Below are 16,311 nucleotides of genomic sequence, written 5' to 3'. Positions count from 1 at the left end.
GTCCCTCCGTCCCTCCCTCCCTCCCCCTCCCTCCCTCCCCTCCCCCTCCGTCCCCCCCCTCCTCCGTCCCTCCCCCTCCCGTCCCTCCCTCCCCCTCCCCTCCGTCCCCCCCTCCCTCCCCCTCCGTCCCTCCCTCCCTCCCCCTCCGTCCCTCCCTCCCTCCCCCTCCGTCCCTCCATCCCTCCCTCCCCTCCCCCCCTCCCTCCGTCCCTCCCCTCCGTCCCTCCCTCACCCCCCCTCCGTCCCTCCCTCCCCCTCCCTCCGTCCCTCCCTCCCTCCCCCTCCGTCCCTCCCTCCCTCCCCCTCCGTCCCTCCCCCTCCGTCCCTCCCTCCCTCCCCCTCCGTCCCTCCATCCCTCCCTCCCCTCCCCCCCTCCCTCCGTCCCTCCCCCTCCGTCCCTCCCTCACCCCCCCTCCGTCCCTCCCTCCCCCTCCCTCCGTCCCTCCCTCCCTCCCCCTCCGTCCCTCCCTCCCTCCCCCTCCGTCCCTCCCTCCCTCCCCCTCCGTCCCTCCCTCCCTCCCCCTCCGTCCCCCCCTCCCTCCCCCTCCGTCCCTCCCTCCCCCTCCGTCCCTCCCCCTCCCTCCGTCCCTCCCCCTCCCTCCGTCCCTCCCTCCCTCCCCGTCCCTCCTTCCCTCCCCCTCCGTCCCTCCCTCCCCCCTCCCCCTCCGTCCCTCCCTCCCTCCCCCGCCCTCCCTCCCTCCCCCTCCGTCCCTCCCGTCCCCCCCTCCCCCGTCCCTCCCCCCTCCCTCCCCCTCCCCCATCCCTCCCCCCTCCCTCCCCCTCCCTCCCTCCGTCCCTACCCTCTCCCTCCGTCCCTCCCCTCCGTCCCTCCCCTCCGTCCCCTCCCTCCGTCCCCTCGCTCCGTCCCCTCCCTCCGTCCCCTCCCTCCGTCCCCTCCCTCCGTCCCTCCCCTCCGTCCCCTCCCTCCGTCCCTCCCCTCCGTCCCCTCGTCACTCTCCCTCCCTCCCCTCGTCACTCTCCCTCCCTCCCCTCCGCTGCTCTCCCGTCTCTCCTCCCCCAGCCCCAGTAACCCCCCCGCCCCCCCTCGGCCCTCCCACCTACCCTGCACCACCAGGTTGATCTTGGCAGCTCCGGTTTTAGATCCATCGAAAGAAGTGACCTCGCACGAATACTCTCCGCTGTCAGTGGGGACAGTGCTCTTGAATTGAAGAGCTTTCTGCGAGACATCGACTCTGTCCTTGTACCTGTCTGAGAGAGAGAGAGAGAGAGAGAGAGAGAGAGAGAGAGAGATCAGTGCCACGGCGGGGGTGGGGCGGGGGGGGGGGAGGGGGGTGCGAGAGGAGGCCGCAGTGCCGGGCCGGGGCCCGAGGAGATCACAGTTCGGGGGGGCGAGGAGATCACAGTTCGGGGGGGGCGAGGAGATCACAGTTCGGGGGGGCGAGGAGATCACAGTTCGGGGGGGCGAGGAGATCACAGTTCGGGGGGGCGAGGAGATCACAGTTTGGGGCGTGAGGAGATCACAGTTTGGGGCGTGAGGCGATCACAGTTTGGGGGGCGAGGAGATCACAGTTTGGGGGGCGAGGAGATCACAGTTTGGGGCGTGAGGAGATCACAGTTTGGGGGGTGAGATCACAGTTTGGGAGGTGAGGAGATCACAGTTTGGGGGGTGAGGAGATCACAGTTTGGGGGGTGAGGAGATCACAGTTTGGGGGGTGAGGAGATCACAGTTTGGGGGGTGAGGAGATCACAGTTTGGGGGGTGAGGAGATCACAGTTTGGGAGGTGAGGAGATCACAGTTTGGGGGGTGAAGAGATCACAGTTTGGGAGGTGAGGAGATCACAGTTTGGGAGGTGAGGAGATCACAGTTTGGGGGGTGAGGAGATCACAGTTTGGGGGGTGAGATCACAGTTTGGGAGGTGAGGAGATCACAGTTTGGGGGGTGAGGAGATCAGTTTGGGGGGTGAGGAGATCACAGTTTGGGGGGTGAGATCACAGTTTGGGGGGTGAGATCACAGTTTGGGAGGTGAGGAGATCACAGTTTGGGGGGTGAGGAGATCACAGTTTGGGGGGTGAGGAGATCACAGTTTGGGGGGTGAGGAGATCACAGTTTGGGGGGTGAGGAGATCACAGTTTGGGGGGTGAGGAGATCACAGTTTGGGGGGTGAGGAGATCACAGTTTGGGGGGTGAGGAGATCACAGTTTGGGGGGTGAGGAGATCACAGTTTGGGGGGTGAGGAGATCACAGTTTGGGAGGTGAGGAGATCACAGTTTGGGAGGAATCCCACTCACCTATCACTTCCTTGTTGTAATAGACCAACGCAAGTGTCCCCTGCAGGTTTTTAAACTTCCACTCGACCCGCGGGTTATCAAAAGCCGCCGAATAATCACAATAAAGGTCAGCAGCTGGGGGTCAAAGGAACAGGAGGGGTTAAAGTTCAGGAGTGCTACCTCAAAGGCCACGTCTAAGAACCTAAGGACATCAGAAATAGGAGCAGGAGTCGGCCATTCAGCCCCTCGAGCCTGCTCCGCCATTTACCAAGATCATGGCTGATCATCGACCTCAACTCCGCTTCCCTATCACTTGATTTCCCGATAGTCCAAAAACATCTCGATCTCAGCCTTCAATGTACTCAAAACGACTGAGCCTCCACAGCCCTCTGGGGTAGAAAATTCTAACAGGACTAGACAGACTGGATGCAGGAAGGATGTTCCCGATGGTCGGGGGAGTCCAGAACCAGGGGTCACAGTCTAAGGATAAGGGGTAAGCCATTTAGGACTGAGATGAGGAGGAATTTCTTCACCCAGAGAGTGGTGAACCTGTGGAATTCTCTACCACAGAAGGCAGTAGAGGCCAATTTATTAAATATATTCAAGAAGGAGTTGGATATATTTCTTAAGGCTAAAGGGATCAAGGGATATGGGGAGAAGGCAGGGACCGGGTACTGAATTTGGATGATCAGCCATGATCGCATTGAATGGCGGAGCAGGCTCGAGGGGCCGAATGCTGCTCCTATTTCTTTTGCGCTCATGTACTATCTTCCTCACTGTTTGCAGCACGGCCAAGTTTCATGTCATCTGCAAATTTCGGAAGTGGCCCAAATGTGTTCTAACTAGGGCTGCAAGGGGCCCAGCAGAAATGGACAAATTGTCGTTCTATATTTGAACGTGAAGCGTTGGGTTAACTGACATCTTGTGGTCATGGTCGTGTAATGACAGCTGCTTGATTTGTCATTTATTGATTCACAGGATGGGGAGGGTTGTAGGGGATGGAGGAGGTTACAGAGATAGGGAGGGGTAGGAGGGGCTGGAGGAGGTTACAGAGATAGGGAGGGGTGTAGGGGCTGGAGGAGGTTACAGAGATTAGGAGGGGCTCGAGGAGGTTACAGAGATAGGGAGGGGTGTAGGGGCTGGAGGAGGTTACAGAGATAGGGAGGGGTGTAGGGGCTGGAGGAGGTTACAGAGATAGGGAGGGTTGTAGGGGATGGAGGAGGTTACAGAGATAGGGAGGGGTGTAGGGGCTGGAGGAGGTTACAGAGATAGGGGGGTTGTAGGGGCTGGAGGAGGTTACAGAGATAGGGAGGGGTAGTAGGGGCTGGAGGAGGTTACAGAGATAGGGAGGGGTGTAGGGGCTGGAGGAGGTTACAGAGATAGGGAGGGGTTGTAGGGGCTGGAGGAAGTTACAGAGATAGGGAGTGTTGTAGGGGGCTGAAGGAGGTTACAGAGATAGGGAAGGTTGTAGGGGCTGGAGGAGGTTACAGAGATAGGGAGGGCTGTAGGGGCTGGCGGAGGTTACAGAGATAGGGAGAGGTGTAGGGGCTGGAGGAGGTTACAGAGATAGGGAGGGTTGTAGGGGCTGGAGGAGGTTACAGAGATAGGGAGGGGTGTCGGGGCTGGAGGAGGTTACAGAGATAGGGAGGGTTGTAGGGCTGGAGGAGGTTACAGAGATAGGGAGGGGTGTAGGGGCTGGAGGAGGTTACAGAGATAGGGAGGGTTGTAGGGGATGGAGGAGGTTACAGAGATAGGGAGGGTTGTAGGGGCTGGAGGAGGTTACAGAGATAGGGAGGGTTGTCAGGGCTGGAGGAGGTGACAGAGATAAGGAAGGTTGTAGGGGCTGGAGGAGAGATTGGGTCGATTGGGCTTATACTCGCTGGAGTTTGGAAGAATGAGAGGGGATCTCATTGAAACTTATAAAATTCTGGCAGGACTGGACAGACTAGATGCAGGAAGGATGTTCCCGATGGTCGGGGAGTCCAGAACCACGGGTCACAGTCTAAGGATAAGGGGTAAGCCATTTAGGACTGAGATGAGGAGGAATTTCTTCACCCAGAGAGTGGTGAACCTGTGGAATTCTCTACCACAGAAGGCAGTAGAGGCCAATTCATTAAATATATATTCAAGAAGGAGTTAGATATATTTCTTAAGGCTAAAGGGATCAAGGGATATGGGGAGAAAGCAGGGACTGAATTTGGATGATCGGCCATGATCGCATTGAATGGCGGAGCAGGCTCGAGGGGCCGAATGGCCACCTCCTGCGCCTATCTTCTATGTTTCTATTCAACACCCTCCGAGTGAAGAAATTCCTCCTCATCTCAGTCCTAAATGGCCGACCCCTGTTTCTGAGTCTGTGACCCCTGGTTCTAGACTCCCCAGCCAGAGGGAAATATCTTCCCTGCATCTACCCTGTCCAGCCCTGTAAGGATCTTGTATGTTCCAATGAGATCATCTCTCATCTTCGAAACTCCAGGGAATATAGGCCTAGTCTACTCATAGGACAACCCCCCCATATGACACTCCTGCCATCCCAGGAACCCGTCTGGTGAACCTTTGTTGCACGCCCTCTCTGGCAAGTATATCATAAGAACCTAAGAAATAAGAGCAGGAGTAGGCCAATCGGCCCCTCGAGCCTGCTCCGCCATTCAATAAGATCATGGCTGATCTGATCCTAACCGCCAATCCACTATCACAGAACCATCTCCTGAATCTAACAGAATTAGACACACGAAATAGGAGCAGGATCAGGCTACACGGCCCCTGGGCCCGCTCCGCTACCCACAGGGCCACGACCGATCCGAACCTAGACTCGTGTCCAAATTCCTGCCCGCTCCCCGTAACCCTTAATTCCCTTTACTTCTAGGAAACTGTCTATTTCTGTTTTAAATTTATGTAATGATGTAGCTTCTACAGCTTTTTGGGGCAGCATATTCCATGGACCTACCACCCTCTGAGTGAAGTAGTTCCTCCTCATCTCAGTTTTGAAAGAGCAGCCCCTTATTCTAAGACTATGCCCCCTTAGTTCTAGTCTCACCCATCATCGGGAACATCCTCCCCGCATCCACCCGATCCAACCCCTTCACAATCTTATATGTTTCAATAAGATCGCCTCTCATTCTTCTGAACTCCAATGAGTAGAGTCCCAATCTACTCAACCTCTCCTCATACGTCCATCCCCTCATCCCCGGGATTAACCGAGTGAACCTTCTTTGTACTGACTCGAGAGCAAGTATGTCCTTTCTTAAGTATGGACACCAAAACTGTACGCAGTATTCCAGGTGCGGTCTCACTGGGGACCTATATAATTGCAGTAAGACATCTTTACTCTTATACTCAAAACCTCTTGTAATAAAGGCCTCTTGTTTTCCTTACCTGCATGTTAACTTTGTGATTGGTGTACAAGGACACCCAGGTCCCCCTAAACAACAACATTTCCCAATCTCACACCATTTAAAAAATACTCTGCTTTTCCATTTCTCCTGCCGAAGTGGATAACTTCACATTTCTCCACATTAAACACCATCTGGCACCTTACTGCCAACTCACTTAAGTCTATCGATGTCCCTTTGCAGACACTGTGTTCGCCTCACAGCTGACTGTCCCACGTAGCTTTGTACCGACATTACAATCGGTCCCTTCATCTAAGTCATGAATATAGATTGTGACTAGCTGAGGCCCAAGCATTGATCCTTGCGGCACCCAACTAGTTACAGCCTGCCAACCCGAAAGTGACCCGTTTATTTCTACTCTCTTCTCTGTCACAGGGCCGCCCCGAGGGAGCGCCGCACTGTCGGAGGGGCAGTGCTGAGGGAGCGCCGCGCTGTCGGAGGGGCAGTGCTGAGGGAGCGCCGCACTGTCGGAGGGGCGGTACTGAGGGAGCGCCGCACTGTCGGAGGGGCGGTACTGAGGGAGCGCCGCACTGTCGGAGGGGCAGTACTGAGGGAGCGCCGCACTGTCGGAGAGGCAGTACTGAGGGAGTGCCGCACTGTCGGAGGGGCAGTACTGAGGGAGCACCGCACTGTTAGAGGGGCAGTACTGAGGGAGAGCCGCACTGTCGGAGAGGCAGTGCTGAGGGAGCGCCGCACTGTCGGAGGGGCAGTACTGAGGGAGCGCCGCACTGTCGGAGGGGCAGTACTGAGGGAGCGCCGCACTGTCGGAGAGGCAGTACTGAGGGAGCGCCGCACTGTCAGAGGGGCGGTACTGAGGGAGCGCCGCACTGTCGGAGGGGCGGTACTGAGGGAGCGCCGCACTGTCGGAGGGGCAGTGCTGAGGGAGTGCCGCGCTGTCAGAGGGGCAGTATTGAGGGAGCGCCGCACTGTCGGAGGGGCAGTGCTGAGGGAGCGCCGCGCTGTCGGAGGGGCAGTGCTGAGGGAGCTCCGCGCTGTCGGAGGGGCAGTGCTGAGGGAGCTCCGCGCTGTCGGAGGGGCAGTGCTGAGGGAGCGCCGCGCTGTCGGAGGGGCAGTGCTGAGGGAGCTCCGCGCTGTCGGAGGGGCAGTACTGAGGGAGCGCTGCACTGTCGGAGTGGCAGTACTGAGGGAGCGCCGCACTGTCGGAAGGGCAGTACTGAGGGAGCACCGCACTGTCGGTGGGGCAGTACTGAGGGAGCGCCGCACTGTCGGAGGGGCAGTGCTGAGGGAGCGCCGCGCTGTCGGAGGGGCAGTGCTGAGGGAGCTCCGCGCTGTCGGAGGGGCGGTACTGAGGGAGCGCCGCACTGTCGGAGGGGCAGTACTGAGGGAGCGCCGCACTGTCAGAGGGGCAGTACTGAGGGAGTGCTGCACTGTCGGAGGGGCGGTACAGAGGGAGCGCCGCACTGTCGGAGGGGCAGTACTGAGGGAGCGCCGCACTGTCGGAGGGGCAGTGCTGAGGGAACGCCGCACCGTCGGAGGGGCAGTACTGAGGGAGCTCCGCACTGTCGGAGGGGCGGCACTGAGGTAGCGCCGCGCTGTCGGAGGGGCGGTACTGAGGGAGCGCCGCACTGTCGGAGGGGCGGTACTGAGGGAGCGCCGCACTGTCGGAGGGGCAGTACTGAGGGAGCGCCGCACTGTCGGAGGGGCGGTGCTGAGGGAGCGCCGCATTGTCGGAGGGGCAAAAGGTTGGTGAAAGAGGTCGGTTTTAAGAAGCGTGTTAAAGGAGGCGAGAGAGGCGGAGAGGTTTAGGGACGGAAATCTAGAGCTCGGGGCCCAGGCACGGCCACCAATGGTGAAGCAATGGCAATCGGGGGATGCTCAAGAGGCCAGAATTGGAGGAGCGCAGAGACCTCGGAGGGTTGTAGGGGCTGGAGGAGGTTACAGAGATAGGGAGGGGTATAGGGGCTGGAGGAGGTTACAGAGATAGGGAGGGTTGTAGGGCTGGAGGGGGTTACAGAGATAGGGAGGGGTGTAGGGGCTGGAGGAGGTTACAGAGATAGGGAGGGGTGTAGGGGCTGGAGGAGGTTACAGAGATAGGGAGGGGTGTAGGGGCTGGAGGAGATTACAGAGATAGGGAGGGGTGTAGGGGCTGGAGGAGGTTACAGAGATAGGGAGGGGTGTAGGGACTGGAGGAGGTTACAGAGATAGGAAGGGGTGTAGGGGCTGGAGGAGGTTACAGAGATAGGGAGGGTTGTAGGGACTGGAGGAGGTTACAGAGATAGGGAGGGTTGTAGGGCTGGAGGTGGTTACAGAGATAGGGAGGGGTGTAGGGGCTGGAGGAGGTTGCAGAGATGGGGAGGGGTGTAGGGCTGGCGGAGGTTACAGAGATAGGGAGGGGTGTAGGGGCTGGAGGAGGTTACAGAAATAGGAAGGGGTGTAGGGGCTGGAGAAGGTTACAGAGATTGGGAGGGTTGTAGGGGCTGGAGGAGGTTACAGAGATAGGGAGGGGTGTAGGGGCTGGAGGAGGTTACAGAGATAGGGAGGGTGTAGGGGCTGGAGGAGGTTACAGAGATAGGGAGGGTTGGAGGGACTGGAGGAGGTTACAGAGCTAGGGAGGGGTTGTAGGGGCTGGAGGAGGTTACAGAAATAAGGAGGCTTGTAGGGGGCTGGAGGAGGTTACAGAGATAGGGAGGGGTGTTGGGACTGGAGGAGGTTACAGAGATAGGAAGGGGTGTAGGGGCTGGAGGAGGTTACAGAGATAGGGAGGGGTGTTGGGACTGGAGGAGGTTACAGAGATAGGGAGTGGTATAGGGGCTGGAGGAGGTTACAGGGATAGGGAGGGTTGTCGGGCTGGAGGAGGTTACAAAGATAGGGAGGGGTGTAGGGCTGGAGGAGGTTACAGAGATAAGGAGGGGTGTAGGGGCTGGAGGAGGTTACAGAGATAGGGAGTGGTGTAGGGGCTGGAGAAGGTTACAGAGATAGGGAGGGGTGTAGGGGCTGGAGGAGGTTACAGAGATAGGGAGGGTTGTAGGGGCTGGAGGAGGTTACAGAGGTAGGGAGGGGTGTAGGGGCTGGAGGAGGTTACAGAGATAGGGAGGGGTGTAGGGACTGGAGGAGGTTACAGAGATAGGAAGGGGTGTAGGGGCTGGAGGAGGTTGCAGAGATAGGGAGGGTTGTAAGGACTGGAGGAGGTTACAGAGATAGGGAGGTTTGTAGTGCTGGAGGAGGTTACAGAGATAGGGAGGGGTGTAGGGGCTGGAGGAGGTTACAGAGACAGGGAGGGTCGTAGGGGCTGGAGGAGGTTACAGAGATAGGGAGGGTTGTAGGGGCTGGAGGAGGTTACAGAGATAGGGAGGGGTGTCGGGGCTGGAGGAGGTTACAGAAATAGGAAGGGGTGTGGGGGCTGGAGAAGGTTACAGAGATTGGGAGGGTTGTAGGGGCTGGAGGAGGTTACAGAGATAGGGAGGGGTGTAGGGGCTGGAGGAGGTTACAGAGATAGGGAGGGTGTAGGGGCTGGAGGAGGTTACAGAGATAGGGAGGGTTGTAGGGGCTGGAGGAGGTTACAGAGCTAGGGAGGGGTTGTAGGGGCTGGAGGAGGTTACAGAGATAGGGAGGGGTGTAGGGGCTGGAGGAGGTTACAGAGATAGGGAGGCTTGTAGGGGACTGGAAGAGGTTACAGAGATAGGGAGGGTTGTAGGGGCTGGAGGAGGTTACAGAGATAGGGAGGGGTGTTGGGGCTGGAGGAGGTTAGAGAGATAGGGAGGGTTGTAGGGACTGGAGGAGGTTACAGAGATAGGGAGGGTTGTAGGGCTGGAGGAGGTTACAGAGATAGGGAGGGGTGTAGGGGCTGGAGGAGGTTACAGAGATAGGGAGGGGAGTTGGGGCTGGTGGAGGCTACAGAGATAGGGAGGGGTGTAGGGGCTGGAGGAGCTTACAGAAATAGGAAGTGGTGTAGGGGCTGGAGAAGGTTACAGAGATTGGGAGGGTTGTAGGGGCTGGAGGAGGTTACAGAGATAGGGAGGGGTGTAGGGGCTGGAGGAGGTTACAGAGATAGGGAGGGTGTAGGGGCTGGAGGAGGTTACAGAGATAGGGAGGGTTGTATGGGCTGGAGGAGGTTACAGAGATAAGGAGGCTTGTCGGGGGCTGGAGGAGATTACAGAGATAGGGAGGGTTATAGGGGCTGGAGGAGGTTACAGAGATAGGGAGGGGTGTTGGGACTGGAGGATGTTACAGAGATAGGGAGGGGTGCAGGGGCTGGAGGAGGTTACAGAGATAGGGAGGGGTGTTGGGACTGGAGGAGGTTACAGAGATCGCGAGGGGTGTAGGGGCTGGAGGAGGTTACAGAGATAGGGAGGGGTGTGGGGGCTGGAGGAGGTTACAGAGATAGGGAGGGGTGTAGGGGCTGGAGGAGGTTACAGAAATAGGAAGGGGTGTAGGGGCTGGAGAAGGTTACAGAGATTGGGAGGGTTGTAGGAGGTTACAGAGATAGGGAGGGGTGTAGGGGCTGGAGGAGGTTACAGAGATAGGGAGGGTGTAGGGGCTGTAGGAGGTTACAGAGATAGGGAGGGTTGGAGGGACTGGAGGAGGTTGCAGAGCTAGGGAGGAGTTGTCGGGGCTGGAGGAGGTTACAGAAATAAGGAGGCTTGTAGGGGGCTGGAGGAGGTTACAGAGATAGGGAGGGTTGTAGGGGCTGGAGGAGGTTACAGAGATAGGGAGGGGTGTTGGGACTGGAGGATGTTACAGAGATAGGGAGGGGTGTAGGGGCTGGAGGAGGTCACAGAGATAGGGAGTGGTATAGGGGCTGCAGGAGGTTACAGAGATAGGGAGGGGTGTAGGGCTGGAGGAGGTTACAGAGATAGGGAGTGGTATAGGGGCTGGAGGAGGTTACAGAGATAGGGAGGGTTGTAGGGCTGGAGGAGGTTACAGAGATAGGGAGGGGTGTAGGGGCTGGAGAAGGTTACAGAGATAAGGAGGGGTGTAGGGGCTGGAGGAGGTTACAGAGATAGGGAGGGGTGTAGGGGCTGGAGGAGGTTACAGAAATAGGAAGGGGTGTAGGGGCTGGAAAAGGTTACAGAGATTGGGAGGGTTGTAGGGGCTGGAGGAGGTTACAGAGATAGGGAGGGGTGTAGGGGCTGGAGGAGGTTACAGAGATAGGGAGGGTGTAGGGGCTGGAGGAGGTTACAGAGATAGGGAGGGTTGTTGGGGCTGGAGGAGGTTACAGAGCTAGGGAGGGGTTGTAGGGGCTGGAGGAGGTTACAGAGCTCGGGCGGCTTGTAGGGGGCTGGAGGAGGTTACGGAGATAGGGAGGGTTGTAGGGGCTGGAGGAGGTTACAGAGATAGGGAGGGGTGTAGTGGCTGGAGGAGGTTACAGAGATAGGGAGGGGTGTAGGAACTGGAGGAGATTACAGAGATAGGGAGGGGTGTAGGGGCTGGAGGAGGTTACAGAGATAGGGAGGCTTGTAGGGGGCTGGAAGAGGTTACAGAGATAGGGAGGGTTGTAGGGGCTGGAGGAGGTTACAGAGATAGGGAGGGGTGTTGGGGCTGGAGGAGGTTAGAGAGATAGGGAGGGTTGTAGGGACTGGAGGAGGTTACAGAGATAGGGAGGGTTGTAGGGCTGGAGGAGGTTACAGAGATAGGGAGGGGTGTCGGGACTGGAGGAGGTTACAGAGATAGGGAGGGTTGTAGGGGCTGGAGGAGGTTACAGAGATAGGGAGGGGAGTTGGGGCTGGTGGAGGTTACAGAGATAGGGAGGGGTGTTGGGACTGGAGGATGTTACAGAGATAGGGAGGGGTGTAGGGGCTGGAGGAGGTTACAGAGATAGGGAGGGGTGTAGGGGCTGGAGGAGGTTGCAGAGATGGGGAGGGGTGTAGGGCTGGCGGAGGTTACAGAGATAGGGAGGGGTGTAGGGGCTGGAGGAGGTTACAGAAATAGCAAGTGGTGTTGGGGCTGGAGAAGGTTACAGAGATTGGGAGGGTTGTAGGGGCTGGAGCAGGTTACAGGGATAGGGAGGTGTGTAGGGGCTGGAGGAGGTTACAGAGATAGGGAGGGTGTAGGGGCTGGAGGAGGTTACAGAGATAAGGAGGCTTGTCGGGGGCTGGAGGAGGTTACAGAGATAGGGAGGGGTGCAGGGGCTGGAGGATGTTACAGAGATAGGGAGGGGTGTAGGGGCTGGAGGAGGTTACAGAGATAGGGAGGGGCGTAGGGGCTGGAGGAGGTTACAGAGATAGGGAGGGGTGTAGGGGCTGGAGGAGGTTACAGAGATAGGGAGGGGTGTAGGAACTGGAGGAGATTACAGAGATAGGGAGGGGTGTAGAGGCTGGAGGAGGTTACAGAGATAGGGAGGGGTGTAGGAACTGGAGGAGATTACAGAGATAGGGAGGGGTGTCGGGGCTGGAGGAGGTTACAGAGATAGGGAGGGGTGTAGGGGCTGGAGGAGGCTACAGAGATAGGGAGGGGTGTAGGGGCTGGAGGAGGTTACAGAGATCGGGAGGGGTGCAGGGGCTGGAGGAGGTTACAGAGATAGGGAGGGGGCGAGGAGCCCATGGAGAGATTTGAACACGAGGATGCGAATTTTGAAATCGAGGCGTTGCTGGACTGGGAGCCAATGTGGGTCAGCGAGCACGGGGGGGGTGATGGGCGAACGGGACTCGGTGCGAGTTCGGACACGGAGCAGCAGAGGGTTGGATGACCTCAAGTTTACGTAGGGTGGAACGTGGGAGGCCGGCCAGGAGTGCGTTGGAATAGTCAAGTCTGGAGGGGACAAAGGAATGGACGAGGGTTTCAGCAGCGGCCGAGCTGAGGCAAGGGAGATGTTGGAGAGCTGGAAACACTTGGTCTTGGTGAGGGGGCAGAATAGGCTGTCGCAAGCGGGAGCTTCCTCAAACTGTCCCCGGGGGACGCCATGACCAACCCGAATTGCAGTCAACCGGGCCCTTTCCCGCTCGTCCCGGATCATTCCCAAGGCGTGCTAGCTCCCTCCCACCGAGCACCACAGTTCAACACCGGACAGCCATTCCCAAACCTCATCTCTTCCCTTGGCCCGATCATCCATACCTGCGCCGTCCCGGACTACAACCTTTGGAGTGCTGGTCGTCACGGAGTAAGCTCGGATCACCAGTCCTGTGGAAAAAACAACAAATTAAGGATGTGTGGCAATCAACTGGTGTCTCTCAGCCGCTCTCCCTCAGGGAGATATCTGTACACTGACTGGTGTCTCTCAGTCCCTCTCTCTCTCAGGGAGATATCTGTACACTGACTGGTGTCTCAGTCCCTCACCCTCAGGGAGATATCTGTACACTGACTGGTGTCTCTCAGCCGCTCTCCCTCAGGGAGATATCTGTACACTGACTGGTGTCTCTCAGTCCCTCTCTCTCAGGGAGATATCTGTGCACTGACTGGTGTCTCTCAGTCCCTCTCTCTCTCAGGGAGATATCTGTACACTGACTGGTGTCTCTCAGTCCCTCTCTCTCGGAGAGATATCTGTACACTGACTGGTGTCTCTCAGCCGCTCTCCCTCAGGGAGATATCTGTACACTGACTGGTGTCTCTCAGTCCCTCTCTCTCAGGGAGATATCTGTGCACTGACTGGTGTCTCTCAGTCCCTCTCTCTCTCAGGGAGATATCTGTACACTGACTGGTGTCTCTCAGTCCCTCTCCCTCAGGGAGATATCTGTACACTGACAGGTGTCTCTCAGTCCCTCTCTCTCGGGGAGATATCTGTACACTGACTGGTGTCTCTCAGTCCCTCTCTCTCGGAGAGATATCTGTACACTGACTGGTGTCTCTCAGTCCCACTCTCTCAGGGAGATATCTGTACACTGACTGGTGTCTCTCAGTCCCTCTCTCTCAGGGAGATATCTGTACACTGACTGGTGTCTCTCAGTCCCTCTCTCTCAGGGAAATATCTGTACACTGACTGGTGTCTCTCAGTCCCTCTCTCAGGGAGATATCTGTACACTGACTGGTGTCTCTCAGTCCCTCTCTCTCAGGGAGATATCTGTACACTGACTGGTGTCTCTCAGTCCCCTCTCTCTCAGGGAGATATCAGTACACTGACTGGTGTCTCTCAGTCCCTCTCTCTCAGGGAGATATCTGTACACTGACTGGTGTCTCTCAGTCCTTCTCTCTCGGAGATATCTGTACACTGACTGGTGTCTCTCAGTCCCTCTCTCTCTCAGGGAGATATCTGTACACTGACTGGTGTCTCTCAGTCCCTCTCTCTCGGGGAGATCTCTTCTTAGACAGTCCCTCGGAACCGAGGATGACTTGCTTCCACATTAAACATGAGTTCTCAGGTGACTGATGAGTCCAATGTGGGACCTACAGTCTCTGTCACAGGTGGGGCAGACGGTGGTTGAAGGGGCGGGTGGGTGGGGTGCTTGGGTTGACGTGCGCTCCTTGCGCTGCCTGCGCTTGCCTTCCCGCTTGCTCGCGGCGAAGAGACTCGAGGTGTTCGGCGCCTTCCCGGATGCTTCTCCTCCACTTTGTGCGGTCTTGGGCCAGGGATTCCCAGGTGTCGGTGGGGATGTTACACTTTTTCCAAGGAGGCTTTGAGGGTGTCCTTGAAGCGTTTCCTCTGCCCACCTGGGGCTCTCTTGCCGTGTCGGAGCTCCGAGTAGAGCGCTTGTTTTGGGAGTCTTGTATCGGGCATGCGGACAATGTGACCCGTCCATCGGAGCTGATCGAGCGTGGTTAAAGCTTCGAGGCTGGGGATGTTGGCCTGAGCAAGAACACTGACGTTGGTGCGCCTATCCTGCCAATGGATTTGCAGGATCTTGCGGAGGCAGCGTTGGTGGTACCTCTCCAGTGCTTTGAGGTGCCTGCTGTACATGGTCCATGTCTCTGAGGCATACAGCAGGGCTGGTATCACTGCTGCTCTGTAGACCACGAGCTTAGTGCCGGGTTTCTCCTTTCTCTCTCTCGGGGAGATAACTGTACACTGACTGGTGTCCCTCAGTCCCTCTCTCTGAGATAGCTGTACACTGACTGGTGTCTCTCAGTCCCTCTGTGCTGTACCTGCCTTGGGAGTGCTTGATGGGACAGTGTAGAGGGAGCTTTACTCTGTATCTAACCCGTGCTGTACCTGCCCTGGGAGTGTTTGATGGGACAGTGTAGAGGGAGCTTTACTCTGTATCTAACCCCGTGCTGTACCTGCCCTGGGAGTGTTTGATGGGACAGTGCAGGGGGAGCTTTACTCTGTATCTAACCCCGTGCTGTACCTACCCTGGGAGTGTTTGATGGGGCAGTGTAGAGGGAGCTTTACTCTGTATCTAACCCCGTGCTGTACCTGCCCTGGGAGTGTTTGATGGGACAGTGTAGAGGGAGCTTTACTCTGTATCTAACCTCGTGCTGTACCTGCCCTGGGGAGTGTTTGGTGGGACAGTGTAGAGGGAGCTTTACTCTGTATCTAAACCGTGCTGTACCTGCCCTGGGAGTGTTTGATGGGACAGTGTAGAGGGAGCTTTACTCTGTATCTAACCCCGTGCTGTACCTGCCCTGGGAGTGTTTGATGGGACAGTGTAGAGGGAGCTTTACTCTGTATCTAACCCCGTGCTGTACCTGCCCTGGGAGTGTTTGATGGGACAGTGTAGAGGGAGCTTTACTCTGTATCTAAACCGTGCTGTACCTGCCCTGGGAGTGTTTGATGGGACAGTGTAGAGGGAGCTTTACTCTGTATCTAACCCCGTGCTGTACCTGCCCTGGTAGTGTTTGATGGGACAGTGTAGAGGGAGCTTTACTCTGTATCTAACCCCGTGCTGTACCTGCCCTGGGAGTGTTTGATGGGACAGTGTAGAGGGAGCTTTACTCTGTATCTAAGCCGTGCTGTACCTGCCCTGGGAGTGTTTGATGGGACAGTGTAGAGGGAGCTTTACTCTGTATCTAAGCCCGTGCTGTACCTGCCCTGGGAGTGTTTGATGGGACAGTGTAGAGGGAGCTTTACTCTGTATCTAACCCCGTGCTGTACCTGCCCTGGGAGTGTTTGATGGGACAGTGTAGAGGGAGCTTTACTCTGTATCTAACCCGTGCTGTACCTGCCCTGGGAGTGTTTGATGGGACAGTGTAGAGGGAGCTTTACTCTGTATCTAACCCCGTGCTGTACCTGCCCTGGGAGTGTTTGATGGGACAGTGTAGAGGGAGCTTTACTCTGTATCTAACCCCGTGCTGTACCTGCCCTGGGAGTGTTTGATGGGACAGTGTAGAGGGAGCTTTACTCTGTATCTAACCCCGTGCTGTACCTGCCCTGGGAGTGTTTGATGGGACAGTGTAGAGGGAGCTTTACTCTGTATCTAACCCGTGCTGTACCTGCCCTGGGAGTGTTTGATGGGACAGTGTAGAGGGAGCTTTACTCTGTATCTAACCCCGTGCTGTACCTGCCCTGGGAGTGTTTGATGGGACAGTGTAGAGGGAGCTTTACTCTGTATCTAACCCCGTGCTGTACCTGCCCTGGGAGTGTTTGATGGGACAGTGTAGAGGGAGCTTTACTCTGTATCTAACCCCGTGCTGTACCTGCCCTGGGAGTGTTTGATGGGACAGTGTAGAGGGAGCTTTACTCTGTATCTAACCCCGTGCTGTACCTGCCCTGGGAGTGTTTGATGGGACAGTGTAGAGGGAGCTTTACTCTGTATCTAACCCCGTGCTGTACCTGCCCTGGTAGTGTTTGATGGGACAGTGTAGAGGGAGCTTTACTCTGTATCTAACCCCGTGCTGTACCTGCCCGGGAGTGTTTTGATGG

At 57.2% G+C, this 16,311-nt stretch overlaps 1 long non-coding RNA gene across 1 annotated transcript; it reads right to left on the bottom strand.

Moving 5' to 3' along the window:
• Positions 1 to 1,068: 1,068 nt before the first annotated feature.
• LOC147087064 (uncharacterized) lies at positions 1,069 to 12,718 on the bottom strand. Its single transcript, XR_015075580.1, has 3 exons — positions 12,633 to 12,718; positions 2,251 to 2,364; positions 1,069 to 1,209 (listed from the first exon to the last, which is right to left on the bottom strand). It is a non-coding gene; the product is annotated as an uncharacterized LOC147087064 (long non-coding RNA).
• Positions 12,719 to 16,311: the final 3,593 nt, after the last annotated feature.

Source organism: Somniosus microcephalus, unplaced genomic scaffold (assembly GCF_052327205.1).
Source record: "Somniosus microcephalus isolate GS21.2 unplaced genomic scaffold, FLI_Smic_1.0 unresolved_chr6, whole genome shotgun sequence".
NCBI classification, from domain to species: domain Eukaryota; kingdom Metazoa; phylum Chordata; class Chondrichthyes; order Squaliformes; family Somniosidae; genus Somniosus; species Somniosus microcephalus.
Note: the sequence above shows the minus strand (reverse complement) of the source record. Positions and strands in the feature narration are given on the sequence as shown.